A 25,235-nucleotide genomic window follows, 5' to 3' on the forward strand; every position below is an offset into this window, starting at 1 on the left:
GCCACAATAAACACATCAACTCACCGCAAACAACCAGTTTTGAGATTAAAACTGGTCGCAACAGCCCACTGCTGGGGAGATTATGAATATCAAACTGCATATTCAGGAATGTGTTGATGTACTGTCAGCTACTGGCAGTGTGAAAAATCCCTGCTGTCTTCCTAAATGAGAGTTTTCTGCATATATTCTTCTGTAATGGATTTTTTCCAGGAGCTTTGACACAGGGAAGCAGTGGAAATTATTCACAGTAATGATGTCCAGGTGAATGCTGTCATCAAATTAACTCTGAATGTGTGTTTGTACAATAATTAATTAAACTGTGTTTTCTACATGCTTCATCTTAAGACTATGGTAACATCTTTCTCACACACACATACACACAAAAAAACAAAACAAAAAAAAAACAAAACAAAGAAAGGATGAAGGTTTAGACACAAACCTAGAACTACAAACCCGATTCCAAAAAAGTTGGGACACTGTTCAAATTATGAGTAAAAAAGGATTGGAATAATTTACAAATCTCATAAACGTATATATATATATATATATATATATATATATATATATATATATATATATATATATATATATATATATATATATAAAGAAGTCATAAAGGTTTGGAATGGCATGAAGGTAAGTAAATGATGACATGATAACTGTCCTTTTACACATGCCCATTTTTTAAACCGCAATCAATCTAATTAGAGCGTCCCAAAGCTTGATCGGTTTTGTTCTGTGGAACTCAGCACTACCTACATGCTCTAACCACTAGGCCTTTTCTCCTGTGAGAAAACAGCCATCACACACCATTTTACAAAAAGGTCTCAAATCAGCATCACTTTTCAAAACTATTCTACCTCTTCCTGCAGACCCCAGAAGGTTCCTGGCAGAGGGCAAAGGTGTCAATGGCTGCAATTTGATACGTGCCATTTTCCCATCAAGCTTTCTACAAACAGTCATGGTGTCAAAGAGAGCATTATTTTCCCCATTTCACCATTCAAAAATGCTTTAATGTTTACACGGCTTCCAGGACAACACATTTCAGGCATTCAGAGTAAGTGTTCTGTGGAGCTTAACACATTATTTTGAGCTGTATTGATCTGTTGAAAACTACCTTCAAGGTTTAGTTCTGCCGAGTAGAATTTAGACTGTTTTGTAGAAGAGTTCTGTTCCAAAGATCTGTTCAGTTGTCAGGGCCAGAGTTCTGCTGTTAAATCATCAATCCAGGATGAGCTACTGCACCAGAACAACCAGGAGCTTCTCATCCATGCAGCACAGCTACCTCCCTTGTCAGAGCCTCCTTTAATATGGACATAATTAAATCTGTGTGGATCTTTCTGCACACTCCCTGCTTAATGCACTGAGAAAGGTGGAGGATGACTGGAGCTGGGATTCAACTTCTCATTAGACAAAATTCCTTCCCCTTTTGCAGAAATGTATATTTGATGTTTAGGAGCACATCTCCCTGAATTGCACACTAAGCACTTTAGACCACTGATGAAAACACTCTCTCTGCAGTCCTAGATATTAAATCTCTATTTAAAAACATGCTGTGGGTGCCCGCGATTGTTGGCGGTGGGACTTGCAAACCATATTAATGGTCCTAATTTAATCATCTCCAGATCCTGGAAATTAGAATGTGTCAACATGAAATAATAAATAATGGGAGAAAAAGTGTGGCAACTAATTTCAAGACTTTTCAAAAGGGGTTGTGGTAGGAAAATTAACAATTATAATTAGATTTGCCCAGGGTAATGATAACTTTATCAAAACCCCCAAAAAACTGTCACATGTTCCCCTCATCCCCTGAATCTGCTGATGTTCATTTAACCTGGAGTTAATTGAAGTAACACATTATATTCCTAGAGGGAGTAAGGCAAATGGGGAGATACAGTTAGAAGACAATCAAGCTTTGAAATATTTGAATTTAATTTGAATTTTTTGTTTAAACTAACCTTGCACTCTTTTGAAGATTTGATCTTTTATGGTTTAATTCTGTTCGTGACGCCAAGATTCATAAGACTTGATGTTATTGTAATACTCAATATACTGCCTACACAATTGTACAACCCCATCTTCTAGCTTCACATCTTGTCATGGGACTCAGTGTCATTGGCACACAGCGTGGATGCTGATAGCACACAAGTCATGAACTTGACAGAGCATGGACAGAAGCGGGTGGAGGGTGAGATTGATGTTGAGTGGGCAGGGCCTCAGATGTGCTGCGGGGGCCCCAAGGGTCTGAAAATGAGATCCCTATCAGTCTATGACTCTGCAGATGCTCCTAACATCTCCAGCTTTCATGCTTCATTATGTACCAGTATGACACGTAATAGCCACATTTGCCCTCAGTGAAGAAGACTCATAATTATTTGTGGATTGAGGCAAGTTTTCTGAAGTATTGCTGAGGGGTTCAACCTTCTAGAGTCACATTTAAATAAGATGATTGAAAGGTGAAGTACAACACCAAATCCCTTTTTTTCTCAAAAAACACTATACAAAATTGTAATTTACAATAGAAATGTACAATAAAAGGCAGAACAGCTAACTGTAGTTAATTAAAATAAATAAAAATCTAAAAAAGATGACGTTAGATAAAATAGTATTTTCCAAAAACAGCATTTAGACTAAACAAACAAAAGCTAAAATCTTAATTTACTAAAAGTTACATTTTATTTTGATGGTCCCTTTAACACATTATGTTGACTATAAGTAATGTTGCTAATACATGTCTACTAACTCTCATTAACGTATTAGTACAGTATAAGTAGAATGGTAGGCTTATGGTTAGAATAAGTTGACATGTACTTGCAGAGTTACTAATAGTCAGTTGAATGTCTGCTGAGAGACCATGACAATAAAGAGTTGGCAGATATTAAACAGTCTACTTATACTGTAATGAGAAAAAGTAGACATGTAGGTGCAACATTACTTATGTTCAATAAAATGTTCAAAAGGGACCATCAAAATAAAGTGTTACCAAATGTACATATATATGTACGCTGTATATGGTTTTACCAACTAAGGTTACCCAATGAGCATTTTTTTTTATACTATTTTACTACAATCTATTTTCTATTTTCTATTATCTTTTTTTTTTTTTTTTTTTTTTCCTTTTTTATTTATTGTTATCATCATCATCATCATCACCACCATCATTATCAGATAACAAAAATATTCATTCATTATTTCTGTGATATTAATACAAAAACAAATGTTACACCTATTCGGAAGCATGCATAACAACATGGATTGACAACAGATGTCTACACCATCCTATGAACATATTATATCCAGACAGTTGTAAATGTTCTGGGCGTCTAGAGTTTGCGATCAGTTCAGAGCAGATGATGAGCTCAGATGCGGTCTGACTCCTTAAAGTGGCGGCAGTAAAGCATGCCTTGAGCTCTGAGCTCATAGAGTGAGGTCACCCTTACACACACGCTCTCACACACACTTTACATCCAACGATTGATAGCTGGTGTCTTCTCCTGGCAACATCATCGCACATCCCATTGAGCCGAGATGTAATTTTATCTATTGCCAGAAGCAATTCTTCCCTCTCAAAATATCTAATTACTGTGTAATTTGCTGCAATTTTGATATGAAATCCAAAATGATGATGCTTAAGAGAAATGAGACATTAATTCAGAATCACTCTAGACAGACGTTTCGGATGCTTTTCTTTGTGATAAGCCATGCAGAGGGGGTTATTATGCAGCCTTAATGTAGATCTGCTTATTACAGTAATTTGTATGGGCAGCCTGTGTTTCATCTTCTCCTTTTCTTTTTTTTTTCTTTTTTTTTTGTCTCTTCGTTTCTCATTAACATTTTCATGATGATTTAATGGTTGTCTGGATTGTCCCTTTTTCCCCTCACCAGCTCACCTACTTTTTCCAAACAAACAAACAGAATTATTATCACAATAAAGTAGTAGTGTTAGAACAACTGTGGACATAAATAAATTCTGTAAACAGAAACATTCAATTTATGAGCATTGAAAATTGTAGGAGAGCTTTCGCATAAAGAAAAAGCATAAAGTCTCATTACTCCAAAAAACAAAAAGGACCATTTTTGTCCATCACCAAGCTGATGATAGACGCAGGTCATTACTTGCATCCATGTCCTTTATCATATATGCCAGATTGAGAGAAAAAAAAAAGAGGAAAGAAAGCTATGGACTTTATTCAGCAACAAACTCCTCATCAAATGGTTCAAGTTCTCGCCATATAGAGCAACATTAAATGGTTAGTTCAGCCAAAAAGGAAAATTATGTAATTTATGACTCACCTTTATGTCGTTCCAAACCCGTTAGACCTCCATTCATCTTCGGAACAGAGTTTAAGATATTTTAGATTTAGTCCGAGAGCTCTCAGTCCCTCCATTGAAGCTGTGTGTATAGTATACTGTCCATGTCCAGAAAGGTAAGAAAAACATCATCAAACTAGTCCATGTGACATCAGAGAGTCCGTTAGAATTTTTTTAAGCATCAAACATTTTGGTCCAAAAATAGCAAAAACTATGACTTTATTCAGCATTGTCTTCTCTTCCAGATCTGTTGTAAGCACGTTGACTGCAGTATAGTAATATCCGGTCCGAACGAATCACTCAAAATAAACGGATCTTCTTGAACCAGTTCACCGAATCAAACTGCGTTTCCAGTAAGTATTAATCCACAAATGACATAAACTGTTAACTTTTTTAATGTGGCTGACAGTCCCTCTGAGTCAAAACAAACCAATATCCTTGAGTAATTCATGTACTCAAACAGTACACTGACTGAACTGCCGTGAAAGGGAACTGAAGATGAACACCGAGCCGAGCCAGATAACGAACAAAAGACTGACTCGTTCTCGAGTCAAGAACAGTTTCTGTCAGACGCGTCCGATTCGAGAACCAAGGAGCTGATGATACTGCGCATGCGTGATTCAGCGTGAAGCAGACTGACACAGAGAGCGTCTGAACCGAACAGATTCATTTGATGATTGATTCTGAACTGAATCTTTGCTAATGTTATGAGCGCGGGGAAACCGAAGGCTTTAATAAAGGACAATCATTGCCAATGGTGTCATTACGTCGATCGCAAAAGAACTGGTGAACCGTTTTCTTCAACTGGTTTATTGAATCGAACTGCCAGAAAGAACCGATTTGCAGAAAAGAACCGAACTTCTCATCACTACTGGTGATCCGACAACTGATGCAACCGGTTCTTGACTCGAGAATGATCGAGTCACTCGTTTGTTCGTTATCTGGCTCGGTGTTCATCTTCAGTCCTCTCTTCACAGCAGTTCAGTCAGTGTACTGTTTGAGTAAATGAATTACTCAGAGATATTGGTTTGTTTGAACTCAGATGGAGTGTCAGCCACATTAAAAAAGCTAACAGCTTATGTAATTTGTGGATTAATGCTTACTGGAGAAGCGAACCATTTCAAATAATTCTGTTCGATTCGGTGAACTGGTTCAAGAAGATCCGGTTACATCGAGTGATTCGTTTGCGAACCGGATATTATTACACTGCAGTGAACGCGCTCACAACAGACCCGGAAGAGAAGACAATAATGAATAAAGTCATAGTTTTTGCTATTTTTGGACCAAAATGTATTTTCAATGCTTCAGATAATTCTAACTGAGCCTCTGATGTCACATGGGCTACTTTGAAGATGTTTTTATTACCTTTCTGGACATGGACAGTATCCCGTACACACTTTCAATGGAGTGACAGAAGGCTCTCGGACTAAATCTAAAATATCTTGAACTATGTTCCAAAGATGAATGCAGGTGTTACGAGTTTGGAACGACATAAGTAAGTAAATGTCATAAATCACATAATTTTCCTTTTTGGCTGATCTAACCCTTTACGGAAAACATAATCACCAATGTAATATTGGTTGCGAAAACATAAGCATTACTTGTCCTGCTGTGATTAAACAAATGCCAAATATCTGCATTATTCATTATAATATTCATTACCGCTCAGTCAGGAATTCCACTTGTATATCTTTTTTGACATTTTAATAGAAAAAAAAAAAAAACTTATTTGAAGAATTGTAGGTCCAATACTGTACATTTCATTAAAATGCTTAAACTATTCTCATTCTGGTGAACTGTGAAAGTGCACAGTTAGACAAACTGAAATAACATAAAACCCCAAACATTTTATAACATTCAGGGCATCATAGAATGTTGCAAAATATGAGGGGTGAAACGTCTTCAATAAATGCAAAAAATGTTTCGGAATAAAATTCTACTAAGAAACAAAATCTGAGTTTAAGCAATTGGAGAAATAGGGGAGTGAAAAACAACTAAATAAACACAGTAAGTAAGTTTGGATTTTAGAATTAACTTTAGTGCCCTTCGTGGTAACAGGCCAGTGAGTTTGGTCATCTTTTTGCCTGGTGACAAGCCCTAAGATTGATAAAGAAAGCCCAATTTAGGGCTACTTTCTGTTGAAATCGATATGACTGACCCAACATGATCATTTGAGATTGACGAGCTAAAGCTGCCATTGGTCACCCAAAGCAAGACTGAATTCCATCTGAAAAGTATTAAAGGGTCTGTCTCTAAGATACAGCATGCCATCACTGCCCTCACACATTGTTGCTTATTCTGTGTCAGATGTTGTTTGGATCAAACTGGGAGAGTCATCTCCTAATGTTTACTCTCCATTCCCTGATTAGCATCTATCGCGAAATGAATTTCTTTAGCACAGACTGATTTAAATGTCCAGGTGCATCTGTCCATTCACAGCCTAAAAGGGACACAACACTAAAGGATGCTCACATGTTCCCTCATATTTTAAGATACATAACAGTCAGAGGTGTAGTGGTAAAAAAAAAAAAAGAGGTGGGTAAACTATAAATTCTGGATGACCACGTCGTGGTCACGGTAAGGTGGGCCACTGCCTACCGGTGTAGGTGTATCCTGAGGACATCGCTAAAGGCTATCATTTGATATTACTACCAAGGGTATCACTGGTTTTCCCTCATATAGGTCACACAATCACTATTCAATTCATGCATTAATCTAAGTTCTTGTTAAAGAGACTCAAGAAGGAATAATAAGGTTGCCATCTATAAAGTTTACTTAATGACAAAACAGAGAGAACAATTTTTTTTAAAGAGGAATAGTGAGGGAGGCTTATATCCAGGGGTTCCAATGCAATGCATTTGTACGTAATGATTATTGATATTGGATTATTTTCATATTCGATTAATCTGTAGAATATTTTCTCAATTAATCGGTTGGTTGTTTGGTCTATAATATGTCAGAAAAATGTGGATCAGTGTTTCCCCAAAAGCCCAGGAATGGCTTTACAAACTAAGGATATCGCATGATGTTATAGCTGACGCGAATCAATAAGAGGAGAGTAATCGTTAGCTCTGTTAGATGTTTGAGCTCTTCAGATCGCATAAATTAGTGTAAAATGAAAAGAAATGTTATTCTGTATGACGGAATATTTTACAAACATGTCATACAATTATTATCTCTTCAAATGTGCACACCATTGGACTATAGCCCCGGCAGATCGTGGATATTGTATGTATAGGAACACAAATAAACCGGAGATGAGATGGCTGCTGAGTGATGATTTCTATTAAAAATAACGAACGTTATTATTATTAGCTACTATTATTATTATTAATTGCCGGGTATCCATTTTTTAATCTTGATGCAGTCTGTTCAGAGTCTGTTGCGTGTCGTTCATTTTGAACGAATCTTTAATATGACTCAGGACTACCGAGTTGTCTCAGAGAGTGATTCATTCATTTTGTGTTGACTGCACATGCGCATTACACAACATATGGGTTCTGAATCGACAGGTAAGGTCCGAGTCTTTTATTCTTCTTGTCAGTCCCATAGAGACGGGAAGATAAAAGATAGGTTAATTTTGCTGAACGAGACTCAAAGATCCGAGTCAGTAAAATGATCCAAACTTCCCACTACTACTGGCAACACCGCAAGCAATTGGTCAACAGTGACAGTTGCAGCGCAATATGAAAGACTTCATATTTAACAACAAACAACCTATGAAACTAATAATGAACAATATGAAACTAAAACAACATAAGCTTAATTTAAAATGTCATAGGAGCTGTAGGCTATTTAGAGGTGGATAAACTCAATTTAGAGGTGAATAAACGCACTTTGTAGGTGGGTAAACGCTATTTCCGAATTTTGGGAGGTGCGTAAACGGCGTTTACGTGCGTTTAGCTTCCACTACATCCCTGGTAACAGTAATTGTCTAAGACTAGCTAATTGCTAACAGTTAGAAGTGGAATGAACACAAATACTTTAAAATTACAAGAAAACTCCTATTTACTTTTATTAGCTACTGAATCGCTTTATTAGATTAGGGTCTACTTAAGATGGTCCAGCTGGCCAACAATGACAGATTACCCCCAATCACAAAGCCATTTCTGAAAATGCAGAAAATATAGCACATTTGACCTTGAGCTATAAATGCTCTCATTACATCATTGTCTAGTGTAGAACTGCAATTAGGTAAATCCTGTTTCAAATGCCCAAATAAAGCACTGTTCTATTCAAGTTTGGCTTTGTGTGTCTATAAACTGAGAGTTCTGGAAACCCCACACATCTGTGCCATAAGTGGAGCTGTTGATAGGCAGGAATTTGGACTCTGTGAACCTACCAAGTAACCTAGCGACAAGAGTGGAGGAAGAAACAGAGAAAGAATAGGAATTGGCAGCTTGTTGCGAACAGACTCTGTGTATCACTGTGACCTGTGCTGACACTGCTGTCATCACATCTTCCGTGAGGCTAGAAGAATAGGTGGGGGTGGGGGGGGGTCCTCAAGGAGTAAGACTGGACACCCTTAGCATACATATGCATGTCCAAGATATCAAGGAATTCTCCAGCTTCCATTGCTTTTTTTTTTGTGCTTTTTTTGTTGATGTGTTTGAGCTTTCCTGAAATACGGTAAAAACTAACTGATGTATTCAAATCAGATACCCGACCCTCAAGATTAGATGACTGGTGCTCACAGAAAACACATGTGAAATGCAAATTACTACCAGGTGTAAATCGCTGTCATTTGCTGGATACCTGTGACTGGATAACAGGTCTGAGACCAAATACCGGGTGTTAACAGGGTCTTCAAAAGTCTCCTTCTTAGAAACTCCACTAACCTGTGGTCCTTTGCTTCCAAAGTCCTCTCTAGAGTGTCACTGCTTCTGTGTTGTCCAAAAAGGTTAAATGCAGGGGAATCTCCACCAACAATCCACAACTCATGAAGCCTCTTGAGTTGTATGAGAGCAGAAACGTCTTAAGCTACACAGAAACAAAGACAAACATGTCCAGTTGACTAGAATGATATATTACAACATATGTTATAATCAGAAATCCAAGACAAATCCAACTCTACAAGTCTGCTTGAAATGTCTGGCATTCTGATTTTCTGAGAATTAGGTATCAGTGTCAGAGGCCCCAGTAGCTCTTATTTCTCAGTCATTCAGTACATTGAGGCCATTGTAATCCTACTCAGTCACTCACAGCTTTAGCACAGCGTTCGTATCAGTTGCGTAATCTATCAATTGATTAGCCTTCCATCACAGTGCATGCAGTCATCCAGTAAAATGAAGTTCACCATCTTCCCACCACTCTAAACAATGATGAGGTAATCATTCTAATCGGATCTCTATGTCCCCTCAGTCCAAGGATCTGGACAATCTTTGCTGAAAGGTAATATTACCCGCCATTTTCAAATGTCCGAGCTATTATTTCTACAATCTGCCTGTGGTTTGAGTTCCTGGTTGCTGTGGTTATTCATTACAGCGCATGCTTAGAGGAGCTTAGATTCACCTTAAAGTGTTTAAATAAGTGATCTTAAGGATAAATGTTAACTCTCAGAGAAACAGTGGAGGCTTGTGAGACTTCAAAGCACTTATTAAAATGTGTAAGCTCATGAGATAAGCATACATGTCATCATGATGGTATTGCAGGGGCTATGTTTTCAGAGGAATGACAGCGTGATGAAGTACAGTAAAATGATTATCAGCTAATGCACATTTGTAACTGAAGCCTCAAGCCTTGGAACCAACTACTGGCTCATCCAACAGTTCTGCCAAAGCTTGAGTCTCATCTCTGCAAACGGAGAAAGACTGGAAGACATGGTGCTATGTTAGGCATTAGATAAGCACAAAGAATGGTTGCCACTGTCTTTGTGTCTCAAAGACAGGGCAGAGGAACTAGTGCTTGGCAGTGCACTCCCAGACTTAATATCTGAGCCGGCAAACTCAATTACTGGCACAGTTACATCAGTGCTGGAATGGGCGGCACAGACTGAGAGGAGACATTACTCCGCACTATCTGTTTCCCCCTGCGACGCACACTGATCTGCAGATATTAGCATGATTACACTGTGAGATAAGGAGCTGATAAAAAATCACATCATGCTTCCTTCCTCACAGCATGCTTATCAATCTTAAGTGCTAAAACCAGAGATTATCTGAACAATTAATCATATTGTTCTATGGCTAATGGAATATCAAGATTTTTGACGATAATGGAAATTGTCACAGTGGGGCACTGTGACTAGAGCCTTTGTTATGATACTGGACTGAGAACACAACATACTGGGCATACATACACTTTTCATACAACAACACATATTTGTTTTGCGCAATGTAACATCAGTTAACACCAGGTTTGTGTGCGTGGCATTGATTGTGTATTGTTTAAGTGTTGATTCTGTTCTCACCATTTTTTTTTTTTTTTTTTAGTTTAACACTTTGTGAGTCATTCATTTTATTATGTTGATTTGTGTATTGTTGAGAATACAAACACCACCGGTTACCATGTTAAATGTTTATTGTTTTCAATCATCCACTTACATAAAATAAACAGTCATACTTACGTACTGGAACATTTTCTCATAACAAACAGAAGAAGCCCGGGCACCACATTGCCACCATTTTTAAATACCTGTTTTCAGCAAATAGAAGGCACACTTAATTGGTCTCATTCCGGAGGGGGAGATTGGTGTTTGTTTGATTCTCTGGTAAACAGTAATAATTAATTTAGTTTGTTTTGTTTGAAATAGTTGTATATGTTTGTATATTTTTTGGTTCAAATAGTTATGCCTTTGTTACAGTTAAATCGCTATTTATTTGTTTTGTCTTTTTTTTTTTTACTTATTTGTTACTGTCAATTACTTAATGGTTTAGTCCAAGTGGGAGGGGCTTATACTTTTTAAGAGTTTCTCTCAGCCTTTAAGGGGCTCGTAGAGTGAGTCGTTAAACTTGCTTGCTTGATTTTTGGGTCAAATTATTGACACAGCCAAAAGTTTTGTTTGTACATTTAAACTTTGAACAGTTTTTTTTTTCTATTTTTGTTTCTTTTGAAAATTTTGGATGTACACTGTAAATATCAGTTGCATTCTTTTGGAAAATCTTAGTTTTTCACATTTTGGAAAAAACACCAAACTTTTTGACTTCATCAGCACGTCACTTCATTTATTTTTTTTTATTTTTTTTTTACACCTCCACGGGTACATCCAGAGCAGGGGTAACGCTACTGCTTGGAAACCTTGTAGCAGTTGGCACAACACTGTCTCTGTTACAGTAATGTAATGTAATGTCTGATAATAATAAAATAACATAGGCCATAGGATCCATAGGCCTAATACAATAATTACATAAAGTATTTGCTTGAATTGTGTTTAGTTTAGAAAAATTAGTCATCAGTGGGACAGAGATTGAAGGACTGTGTCACATTATTGTCTCTTTTCTCACAGCATGAGCACAGACTCTCAGTCTCCCAGCACCTGCCCTCTGCCTGACAGCATCAATTCTCCCCTCCACACGCTGCTTACTGCTGCAATTGATGCCGAGGTGACCGACAGAATACAAGGAATGAATCCCCAGCTTGTAATATGAACCATGTGGTCACATGCATGCTGGAGTTATCAGCAACATGGGAATGAATTCAGCCTCGTCAGCTGAGGGAATGGACAGAGACTGTCTTTATATTAGCCAAAGCACTGAGGGACAGGACAAAGAGGGGCCGCTTCTGACTGTGGGCTGTTTATGAAGTTCTAGAATAGGCCTCTGTTACTTTACCCCAAGAAAAAGTCATAAAAAGGAGAGGTGAAATTAAATAAATAAATAAAAGCGTATGATTTCCATTGCATAGTCAGTTGCAGTTGAATGAAAGGCCTGGAACAAGAGGTTTCTTATGAAATATTCCAGAATAGATGCTGAAATTTTACAAAAATGTCACTGATTTTTTGTGCATGAGGTTTTTGGGACCATTAACAGAAGCGTTATGCCTATTCAAATATGTCTCCTTGAATTAACAAGTAGTTTTACCTTTCATAATTAATTTGCATGCATATTGCAATGTACAAACACACACACACACACACTAAATAAGATTAAAATGCATTGTTTGAAATCACTCATTCGCATGTCCAACTCTGGTTTGAAAAGACCTGACACTTCCTCTTAAAAATGTGCATGACACTCCTGACCGCTAATATTTCACAATTACAATATCTTTAAATAATTACTTCATGGTGGGGTGGAGATTGTGATATACTCGTTCTTTAATAGCAATATTCTAATTAACATATTTTCATTACCTCTTTGGATGAATAATTTAGTGCCATGTTATAGTCATTAACTATTCACTTTTAGTACATTGATGGATTTAAAGGAACACACTGTTCAATTTTGGCTTCAATCCACTGAAATGACACGGATAATTAGCAGGCAACCCTTTAGTCATTGTACACTTGTCAAATGCTTTAAAATCAGACTGTCACCACTCAAGAATGTTCAAAAGGGTTCAATTAGAATCACATTATGAAGGCCTGTGCTCCACAATGCTGACAGTTGAATGCTGTGGATTGAAGGTTTTTAATTTCAAATTTAATTTCATAGTAGTAAACAGAAAGGACATGAATTGACACAAAGAATAAGGGACACGATCAGCGAATATTACAAGTCAATTCAAGCTCCGATCACCCACACGAGCAACACAATACAACATGCAAATACTAACTATATGCCATGGCTCTGATTTCATATTTGAACTTCATTCCTATATTAATGTAACCCACTTGCATTTGTAATAGTGACTGTTATAAATCATAAATACACACAACCACTTGTGATTTTTTTTTTTTTTTAATAGAAACGTCTTCCCTTAAATGTTTTTGATTAATTTAATGCATCATTGCTGATTTTGTAAAAACAGTTTATTTTAAATGTTTTATTCTTCTAACTAAAATGTTGAAGGACATTAGGCAGCAGCAGTAACAACAATAACAACAACATGAATAATTCTTAAGTACCAAATCACCATATTAGAATGATTTCTGAAGGATCATGTGACACTGCAGACTGGAGTTATGGCTGCTGAAATTCAGGTGTGCCATCACATAAATGAATTATATTTTAAAACAGAAAATGTATATTAAATGTATTTTAAACCTAATAATGTTTAATTTAAAAATATTTTAAATAAATATAACATTAATATAAACTATATTAAATGCAAAAATATTTAAATTATTCCCAAATTTTGATTGGTAATGTGTGAACATTGATGTAAAAATATAATATACAATATTATAAAATAAAATATGTCAGTAATAATCAACGCTACATCTATGCTTGATTAGCAAATTTCCTTTAAAACAGTCAGTGAAGCCTACTTTGTCAAAATAGAGCTTATAAAGCAAGATTTCCTGGTACCTTGGCCAGGGACCATATTTCCTTCTTTCTTTGAAAGAAATATTTGCAAAATATCTAAATTATGGCAAACTACCCGAGCTGCCAGAATGACTTACAGCTCTGAGGTCATGACAAACTTGCGGGAGTGACGGAAAGTGGGCCGCACACACTTAAACACATGTGACATCAGACCAGACCACGCCTGCTTTTAGCAACGCCATTAGCTCTGAAATCCACTCACTCAGCCCTCAGAAGTCAGTGAGGCCTGCCGAACCGCTGTACAGGATCTACCTACAATAACATAATCTATGTTTTCTGCCCCTCACCTCAATCACCCCCTACAACTTGTTCAAAGTAATCAAATTTCTCATTTGAGGCAGGCTGACAGATGGATTGGAAATCAAGAGCTCCAGATAAGTAATGATGTTTTGATACTGAACTGCGTCTGATTGATTTGAAAACTGTACCGACCAGGAAATGTTTTATCATCCTGCAGCATGTGTAATTTAGTAGGGCCTATTTTCACGGTGCTTACATTATTGTGGGACAGATGTGTTTGCATGTCTGTGTGTGCACAACATTCTCCTCAGACTGACAACATGGAATACAATTTATGTCTATTTGAGCCATTTAAGATCTTCAAGAAACACCTTTAAAAATTAAAAACTGATTTATTAATTTTATACTTTCAAGTGATTGAATTTTCAAATCAACATCTTGACCTTACCTAATGACAAAATGCCTGTTTTAAGTTTTTTATGCAGTGGCGGTTGTTCTGAACCATTGTGTTGCGCTTCATTTATTTTGATTGACCTTTTTATCATTAGGTGTTTTTTTGAGTTCAGGAGTTCTTCCTTGAGCTCTTGAAATCTGATTACACTACGACTGCCATTTACTGAACAGACAAAGATATTAAAGTACCAGTTGCATGTTGCATGATGATTACTTTACAGGGACACATATTGAAAATCCACATTCAATTTCCCTCTGTTAAAGTAATAAAATTACTAGAGTATTGATTTGTCTTAAATGGTATTAAAACAGATTCATTCACAAGCATATGCTGTGTGGGTGCATTTAATAAGTGTTAGGTTGACAGCAACAGTCCACTGGTCTTGTCTATTTCACATGAGATGAGTTGCTGTGGATGGCAATATGATCTGTCAACTCTTGCTGACAGAAGACAGAATTTTAAAACAGTCTGAGCTCTTGAATGATTGATTATCCCAATACATTTTGTGGAGGTCATATTGATTTGTTTTGAAAAGTAAAACTCCTGGAATTAGTGAGTTCAGACGTTTCCCCTGAGTGTCATATACATTCAGCCTGCCTCAGCCAAATATGAAAACTAATATTTTTATGAAATCAACACTGAATACGGGAAAAAAATATTTTGCCTGCACCTGCCATTTAAGTTGAAAATTACCCAAATTGTTAATTCCCCCCAAAAATTAACAAATAGTCCATCCATTTATACATTCATAGTTTAATCTATTGGATAGGACCTTTTGTCAATGTATGTTTTTTTAATCACAGATATTTTTCATTTTTTAAATCTTTTTTTAATATGAATACTTTAATTCAGCAAATACATCTCATATTGTTCGACAGTAACAGCAAATACATTTATTATGATACAAAAATATTTCTGTTTCAAATAAACGTTGTTTTTAGAACTTTCTTTTCACAAAAGAAGCCTAAAAAATGTATCACCGTTTCCACAAAAATATTCATCAGCATTAATACTATTTGCATTACTGTTTGATACACTGATAATAATAAATGTTTCTTAAGCAACATATTAGCAGATTAGAATGATTTCTGTAGGAACATGTGACACTGAGGACTGGAAATCACAGAAATAAATTACATTTTTAATTATTTTAAAACATTTTCACAAACATTTTTAAAAAGTCTTGCCAACCCCAAACATTTAGACTGTGTCATCTGCACTGTCTGAACAAACAGATATGCTTTCATCAGTTGCAAACATGACAGTGTACACAGTAAATGTGCCAAAGGGCAGTGAAAAAAAATGGATTTTTTTTTTTTTTTTTTTTTTTTGTGATTCAGTTTTGCATAACATGCATTAGTCTGTGGTCATTCTCCTCAGTCAGCTGTCACAGAGCTCACTGAATGAATGGTGGAGTTTGTCAAAGCCTGTGGGGCATTATTGACCGATCCTGTTTGCTGAAAGGACTAAGAACAGGTCCAACTAAACCTGTATTACAGTGAATCAATACACACAGAGGAAGACAGAGATGAAGTCAACACTGTGCTCATCCTTCAGACCACTTCTGCACTCTTAATTTCGCAACATCTACACATAATAGTTCACAGCAGTGTGATTTAATGCTCATATTCTATCCATTTAATTCTGAGATCTACAAGACACAAAGCAGTGGAATAAGAACAGGCGAGACGATGAAGCCATACTCCCAATTCTGACCAACAGTGTTGTCTGGAGCCAGTGACTCACTGTTTTATTTTCATAAACGGGCAAATGTAGGCCTACTGTGTAAAATAAGATTATCTCAAACTACGATTACGTAAGGCTGATGTTCATCCAGTTGTACTCACTATTAAATTAGATATTATTTACAAATGTCCTAGAAAGACACTTATTAAGTATTATGTGTCTTGCAAAAGGGCATGGAAAACCTATAAATATTTATTTATCCCTTTTAGAAATTTTTTCATTCATCGCTCCACTTCTGAAAAAAAAAAAAAAGCCTTTTTATTTTATTTTATTTTTTATTTTTTTGGTCCATATCTGGTCAATTACTCAAAATAACAAAGAAAAGGTAAAGGTAAAGACTTGAAATGAACGCACCTCTTCTATGAACTAAAATTAATTTTGATATTTACGCTTTGCATTCAAGGTGGTTATATGGTTTTCAGAAAGCCTGGAAATAGTTTTCTTACTTGTCAGTACACAAATCTTTAAATATTTACAAAATAACCTGAAAAAAAGACATATACATATACTGCAAAGATCATGAATGAATTGAAACAGAGAAGGTGTATTCAAGATATGTCATGTCATTCACCCACAAACAGATGTTGATGCAGTTGTGCTGCATACATTGTATACCTCTTGATTTATTCAACCAATTTAACAAAGTTAAAATAGTGATTCCAGTAGACCCCCATACAGTATAAATAAAAGATGTGACCTACAAGGGACATGTAAGGTGATAGCCAGTGGAACGTGTATGTTATCATGAATATGAAAACGCTTCTCAGTGATCTGGAGAATTAAAATCCACCTCTCCTCCTCCCTTAGAAGAAAGAAAAAAAAAGGAAAGAAGCACTTTCCATCAGCACTACCTCATACTCGGTGCCAGAGTTGAGTGCCTCAGCTGTCCTGCTGTTATGTTCCAACAAGCTCTAACTACTCTATAATCCAAAATAACGGCAGCTTTGCGGGGCCTGACAGACCCTGTTTTGAGCTAATGGTCACTCTGTGGAAGGGTAATGTAATAATTTCAGTAGAAAGGAAGTGAGGAGAGGTGTGGTAGGGCAATTGCATGAGAGAAAGAGGAGGGGAGAGGGGTTGATTTAATCTCTTCCTGTCCTCTCTGGTCCCACCTTTCTGCCTCATGTCCGACATACATAAGGAAATGAGCAGATTAATCAAAATTAGATCCTCTCACCACACTTGTTGGGCTCATGCAGGAAATGAGGCACTCCAACACCTTAAATTCAGATTGATAACAGACATTCAGGGAGCTCGGGGAGGCAGCAGACATTCAGCATATGGGCTACTGTAGGTTCAAACCTTTATTTTATTAACAGAGAATTTCTTCCACTGGGTTATTGAATTGAATTGGATTAGCTATTTAAACCTATTGATTCAATATGTAGGCCATGTGGTAATGCATATAATGCAGGGCCACTTTTTGTGATATACTTGTTTAGAATGGTCTTTAAATTATTTTTTTTTTTTTAAATCACTCAAACATAAATGTTTTGTCATTGTTTTCACATCTATGTCTCATTTCACAACTATATGCACGTTTTTTTTTTCGCCACTAAAAGAAAGATTTTGAAGAAATGTAATCTATCGGTTTAATTATTTAGCAACCTGACCAGCATCTGCTCAAACACTCACTTAATGAACTTCTAGAACTACTTAAAATGGCCCAACAGATCAGAATTCAGGTCAAAAAAGCCTTCTTACTTTTAATATACTCACTCTAGTCAATGGCCTGCTCTGACTCACATGGTGTAGGATATCAAGAAGGAAGTCCTAATGTCGTGTGTTAGCAGAAGCAGTCTCTGCTCTCTCAATGCTGCTGTCGGTGGCATTGATTGTTGGTAATGGAGCTGCCCGGCCCTGATAATGCATGACGTAATTGTCAAAGGGGTTTAATCTATTTATTGTAAGTGGGATTGAAAGAAGCCTCATCCAAACTTCCCATTTCATGGAGACAGACAGAATTCAAATAAGAGAGAGAGGATGAAAGACAGCATGATGGAAGGGAAAGCTAGAAGGCGTGTTTGTGCTGGGGGTAGTGCGGGCTTTCTGATGAAAACCTTGCGAGATAGGGGTCTTTCATTCACCCCTGACATTGAAAAGTGTGGGGTGTGGGGTGTGGGGTCTCTTACTCAATCGAAAATTTCTATCATGTCACCCTGGCTCAATCCCTTCAGGCCACAAAAGGAAGGTAATAGTGGCTTATTGCATATAGGACTGCATATACACTACATTGAGCAATGCTTTTCAATTACCGCCACCGTCGAGCGAGGCCCCCACGAAAATATATATCACATATTTCGGAGGAAAAATGCTTAGGTCAGACATGCATAGAAATAAAATATACCTTGTGTCATTTAATTTGACAGTTGTCCTTTCAAGCTATCATGCAGAGGTCGACGCGTGGCGTACGACTGGAAAAACAGACAGGCGCTCAGAGGTGCTACGAGGTGACTGAGGCTCGTGGGAGTTAGCAGTTCGACAATCGCATGCGCAAATTGCATGAATCTGGTTGATGAGGCAGCCTGTGCTTTAACACAACTACCGTCGGTAACGATGTCAAACATCATCGCCTTTGAATCCCAATAGTCTGAGCTTGAGCGTCCCTCATTAGACTAACCTTACACCGAGCTGTTTATGGGTTGGTCGGTAATGTCAAGCTAAAGCTATTTATAGATCAATAACAAAACAAAAGCGTGTCATCCCCTCTGGCCAGCCGTTACCCAGAGCACGGACCCCTAAATCAAAGTCATTCATCATGTTTTTGGGGAAGAGCTTCTTGGGACAGGAGGGCATATCGCAGAGTCCTCCAGTGAGATGAAATACATTAATTAGGGGCATGTAGGGATGGCAAAATGCAATCGGGGTCTATAATAGATTCCTCCTGGAATTGATGAGCTTGTTTGTGAAGGGGGGCAGAGACATACACACCTCTGAATCTCCCCAGAATAAGACTGCACTACGGGGACGTGGGACCATTTAAAGATCTTTCATAACACCTCTAGCGCACTCCATTCTGGGTAAAATGTCCTTCCATTTTTGGATGTCTGGTTGTGCTGCCAAGAGACACAAACACAAAGCTGTGTGTGCGACCATAAACATTTAGCTTGATGCCATGTTTACATTAGCTCAGTGATGTACACCAGCCCCATTTACACAGTTTAGCAATTAGCAAGCTATCTCTGGCAGAATATGAAGTACAAACACCAGCAGTTATCTTTTTTCACCATCTCACATATGTAAATGAGTATTTGATTTTGTTCATGCAAATGTGAATTTCAATTAACTGCAAATTTTAACAGGGACTTGGCGGTGTGTTATGGCCTGCCGGTTTTTCTTGCCAAAATAAATTATGGATTCACAAATAGCATTACACAGCGGAGATAATTACAGCTCTCAAAAAGCATCTTTTAACATGCAAATACATCACTTTTCTTTCTCACACAAAGTTCAATCAAAGACAAGCAGGTAAATCCAATCAGCAACATAGATTTAGGAGTGTTTTATATTTGGATCACCCCCACCCACTGTTTTTTAAGCTCTTATGTGTATGCATGCACAATTCTTACTTTAAAAGCAGAGAAGAAAACTTGGGGAGAAATATCTAGATGCATCCACTAAAAATATCACCAGCCGGATAAAAAAAAAAAAAAAAAAAAAAAATGAATCAACTGGTTCAAAAAGAGTAAGTAACTTTGTTAGCTCTTAGCTACTTAGAAAATATCTAGCATTGTTTGCAGATAATGTTCGTTTTTTTCTTATCTGCTTGAAAACCTTTTCTAAGTACATGCATTTGAGACCCAATATACAGTTTTTCATAAGCTGCTCTGCCATAGAACAGAAGTTAATATTGATATGTAACCCAGCTTCTGAAAATCAAAGGTTAATTCTCCAGGACTGCAGAAATTCTATTTGGTATCAATCTGTCACAGAAGAACTAACCTCATCTGAGCCCTAAATCTCTCTCCTGTCAAACGGAGCATCCAGAATGCGGAAGTTGTGAACTTGTGAGAAGTGAGGATCAATATTGCAAGGACAGGCTGAACGATTCAGCCAGAGACGATGTATTTGGTCCATAGGTCCACACGGTCAGCCATTAATCCACTCAACAAAAGCGGACCATGCTCAACACCCTCATGCCAGAGGAACAAGTGGTGTGTAACACAGGCCAACGTCAGCCCTAGACATTACTGCCCAATGGCAAGATAAATCCATATTAACAGGCCAACCAGAAACTCTACTGCAGAAATACGAGCAGTGCTTGTCATGTGTGTCATGACAAAATACTCTTCCTGATGCATTTCACCATTACTGTAGTTTGTTGCAGTGCAATGTGGGAAATGAGATGGATGGATCATTAATGAAAGACTATAATGACCTTAACTATAAGCTAACGAGGAAACTGAATAGCAGACACAGCACCAGCTGTGGAGAGTGATCTTAAAGGAATACGAAAGCTCTCATGCCATCCCAAAATCGCATGACTGACTTTCTTCTGTGGAACACAAAAGGTGAATTTTCGGTATATCCTAGCAACTGCATACACAACAAAAATGAATGAGGGTGGAAAAAGCATAATAAACATTGAATTAAAGCAGTTCATATGACTCATACGATATTGATATGTTAAAGTCTTGCCGGAATGATTGTGTTTACAGCACACATCAACACCACAATCAAATCAGATCTGCCAGTTGGAAACTCATTACTTTATTTAAGTCCAGAATGGAGGGCATGCTAGTTTTATGGAAAATGTATGGAGATTTATGTAAACAATGTTGATCAAAATAAGTACACCAAACTATAAAGCAAATATTGATGCAATAGTTAGTATGAAGTTACTACGCTTTCTTTGTATTTGTGATTAAAGGGGTCATCGAATACAAAATTCACTTTTGTTGTAGTTTGAAGATAAATGTGTGGTGGAAGTGTATGTACACATTCAATTTATAATGTAATTTTTTTTTTTTTTTTTAATCCCTATTTTAAAATCCCCTTTCTCAAATCAGGGTGTTGTGAGATTCCTGTCAGACTGTTGTAGTTCTGCACAGGCCCCTGTTTTACCTTAGACCTGCTTTACATGAGTTGAGAGCTGTCCTCCACTGTGTTGACTCCGGTGCAGGGGAAGACTAGAATGTCTTTGATTAAGCGACTGAGGTGTTTTGTTGCTAGATGTAATAATGAGCATAGCAATCGTCATTTACTCCTAACATCTGAGCCACAAAAGATGCAGAGGATTAACTTTTCATTATTTTTTGAAAGGAATGTGCCAATCCCCGATCTGCCTAAATGCGTTTAAGTTCACGTGAATCATTATTGATCCATCTTCATCTACAAAAGAATCGAGTATAAGGTTTTTTTTATGAATCTTTGCAAATCGCCTTTCTTGATAATGTGCTAGTCAGCCAGTTTTGTGGCTGAAGTTTACAGTCTGCTCATCACCCCACAGAAGAAAGGGGCGGGGTTAGCAGAACTCATTAGCATTTAGAGCAATATAGATTAGAACTGCGTGCTGCAAACAGAGCTGATTTTGACAGGGTAAAAAGGGTGTTTTTAACACTACCTTTGAGAAATTTTCATTAAGACCCTAAAGAAACATATCAACTTGTGGAAAATGGGCATTCGATGACCCCTTTAAAAAAATAGCAAAGCTTAGCAAAAAGAAATAAATAAACAAAATTATACCTAATTATCCGTGGCACCATGAGCATGATGACGTACACATATAAATCTTCAATTACGCATGCGATGTACATCGCCACTAAAAAAAAGATAACTGGCTTTGTCAGAAAGTGGACAAAGAGAGAAATATGACATAATATTGTCTATCAAATCTAATCAGAAGCACTCAAATACACATCATGTCATAGTTATGATTTATAAACTCAGGATTCATTAACAAGATTTGGTAACACGTTATAATAACTTTTATTTAAAAATCATTAAAATATACTGTACATATACATAAAATATATATACACACATAATGCTTAACAGATGATTAGTTAAAATATAATGTAACTATAACATTATTTAAAATGTTTAATAATCATTAATACCTTCATGAGCAGTCATCTTAATGGCAAAAAGTGTCCCGAAAGACCTGAATTTACCCTATTCACACATTTGTACTAATCATTTAGTAATCATTTGTTCATGTTTTTGCAGTAGCCAATCTAAAACTAAAACTTTTCCTAATTTGTAAATATTTATAAATGATTACTAATCATTTAGTATCTTTATGGGCATTGGACTTTTAGCTAATGTAACAAGGTTTGTGTAAAAGCTGGTTAAGTTTAGCTAAATGCTTGCTAGAAACATAACAGATTGTATTTTTTTTTTCGTTGTAAATTTGTGATTTGTGATTTGTTAAAGCATTATCTAATGTGTATTAAGTTTATTAGCAAACATTCAGACATTAGCTACATTCCCACGCAACCATATGTTCAAACACCTACAGATGAAAAAAAAAAAAAAAAAGTGTTTTGTTAATAAATTATTTTCAAAGTCCAACAACTTTTTGGTAGAGAGCACATAAAATGTTTTATTTATATTCCATAAATAAATAGTGAGGTGTTTGGTGCCATCCCAGAGCTCTTAACATTTCTCTCTGACAGTATCAGTGCTCACCATCATGCACCAAGCTAGAAAAAAAATGCATTTTGACTGGTGATTCACTAGCAGGAAAAGCATTGCAATATAAAAACATGAATAAACAAAATCACTCATGAGCACATGTGCAGGGAGGTAATCTACTTTAGGCACGGCCCTTGAAATTAACTCTGAGGATCTGCCCAGACATATGCTAAGAAGATTAATCAAATATTTTCCTTGGTCGCCTTATTCAAATTCAAATGTGCCAAATTCAAAACATTATGGTAATTATTTTTTACGTTTATTCAGGAGTTATTGTTCAGCCACAGGTAATGCAAATTGAAGGCTGACTGCAAGTGCCATATCAATGCTCCAGATCAGCGCAGTCGGGCCAAAACTGGTCGTCCGTACAGAACGATGGTGTAAGCACATGTTCAGCTCTAAGTCAGCCAGCAGAAACATACAATGCTAGAAGGCATTAGACTGAGACAGGCTGGGCTGAATTTTAAAACTGGTTTACTTTGGACACCAGGCTCAGATAGAGCAGAAAGGCTTACAAATGAGAATTTGGGAATTAAATTATTATTTCAGGTATCCTGCATAGCTTTCTAAAACTGGGGCTTTTAAAACCCAGGTAGGTTGGGAGTCTGTAGTTTGTCCTAGAACAAAAAATAAAAATAAATAAAAGTGTAAAATAAAGTAAGAATAAAAAATATAAAATAAACAATAATTGAAAATATATACTTTGTGATGCTTGTTGCAGAGGAAAGCTCCAGGCAAAAAATAAATAAAAAATACACCAAAAACAGGGCTTGTCTGGGTTGTCTGGTAAATGGCTTGTGTCTCTACATTTCTGAATACTCAATTTGGATTCCTGTGAAATGGATAAGTATTAGGTCTCAGTGCTTCTCAGTATACAACTGCTGCCCTAAACAGAACAAGATGATGAAGGACACTGGACCTCAATTATTAAATGGAACCATTTTATTCAGAATCGGGAATGGCAAAATAATTGGAAAGTTGGGTTTTTGTTATACAACCATTCTCTGCTTTTCATATCCTTCCCTCACAAAGATTATACCATTTCTCTTGTGAAGTCTTCTTGTGTTGTCAAGATCTGAAACTTTTTGGAAATCTAAGCTGTGTGGCTGGTGAGCAGCTGGGTATTTTGTAAGCCAAAGTCAACTTTAGGTCTGTGATCTGCTGAGTTCTGCCATGGTAGAATGGTCTGTCCCTCAGTAAGCTGGGAGAGGATGTAAACAGCTTGTCTGCAAACTGAACTAACATTTCAGATTTATCTGGCCTTTTTGAAGCTGGGGTGACCATATCTCATTGGTCTCATCTGGTTTTTAACATTGCATTGTTGAAAGTCATCTAAAGTTCAGGTCTGTTCTCTTGTCAGGTTTTTTTTTTAAGTAGGGCCACTCCACTAAACCTTGAGCAAACTGTACCAGATTGATTTGATGCATATCAGTGGAGCGGCAAAAACTCTACAAACTCTTTCATCCTAAAAGTTTTGATGTGAATCTGCTGTTGCACTTGCATTTCCCCTAAAGATTGAAGCTTTTACAGCTATTGGAGAACTTCTGACACTCATCTCTTGCTGACCTACCTACAGTAGGCTATATCTTCCAGATATTCCTTAAAGTATGCCCAAAGAAGCTACCACTTGACTTGGATTTCAACTTGTTTCATGTTACAACATATTTTCATGTTATCCAACACAATGGATTCTCAACAACAACTTATACCAGAAGACACAGTCTGATGTAAAACTGCTGGATAATAACAATAGCGTTTACACTATGTTTGAGATATTCTCAAGGTGTTCTTCTAGAGAGCTGAAGTTTTAAAGCCTTAGCACTTAACTTCTATTCTTAGCTACTTAAGACTATGACCACAACATGCACTCTCTTGTACAGTACATTTTGTTGGAAAGAAAGTGTCATACGAAAGTGTCATACTGACATACTGAGTTTAGCAAAAGCAGACATTAAAGAGACAGTAAGATGAAAATTCTAAGCTTCCTATCACTGTTTATAAGTCCTGTACAATAGGTTTAAAGGTGCCATATGCAGAAACTGAGGTAAAAAATATCCATAACATGACCTACACGCATCAAAAGAATGAGAAGAAATAAGGGCGATGATGTCATAAAAAAAATGTCAAGTTATAGTGCTGCAGAGATATCAACCTTAATTAGCATTAGCATTACTAGCCCCGGCCCGACAGGTGTTGTAATACCAGTTTCGGCCGTGGGAGGCGGTATGCGGGCAACATAACCACCAGCCAACCTGCAATACACGAATAACTCGCAGGGCGTACCTGGACCTGATGTCAATCATGTGGAAAGTACAGCCCACTACTTTCAGTTCAGAGAAGAGAGCGGAAGGATAGCTGAAGCCCTTGGCAAGAGACCAACACCCGCTACAGGGAAACAACTGCGCTCAGAATCACAAATCAAA

The sequence above is a fragment of the Carassius auratus genome, unplaced genomic scaffold (genome assembly GCF_003368295.1).
Source record: "Carassius auratus strain Wakin unplaced genomic scaffold, ASM336829v1 scaf_tig00215947, whole genome shotgun sequence".
Taxonomy (NCBI): Eukaryota; Metazoa; Chordata; class Actinopteri; order Cypriniformes; family Cyprinidae; genus Carassius; species Carassius auratus.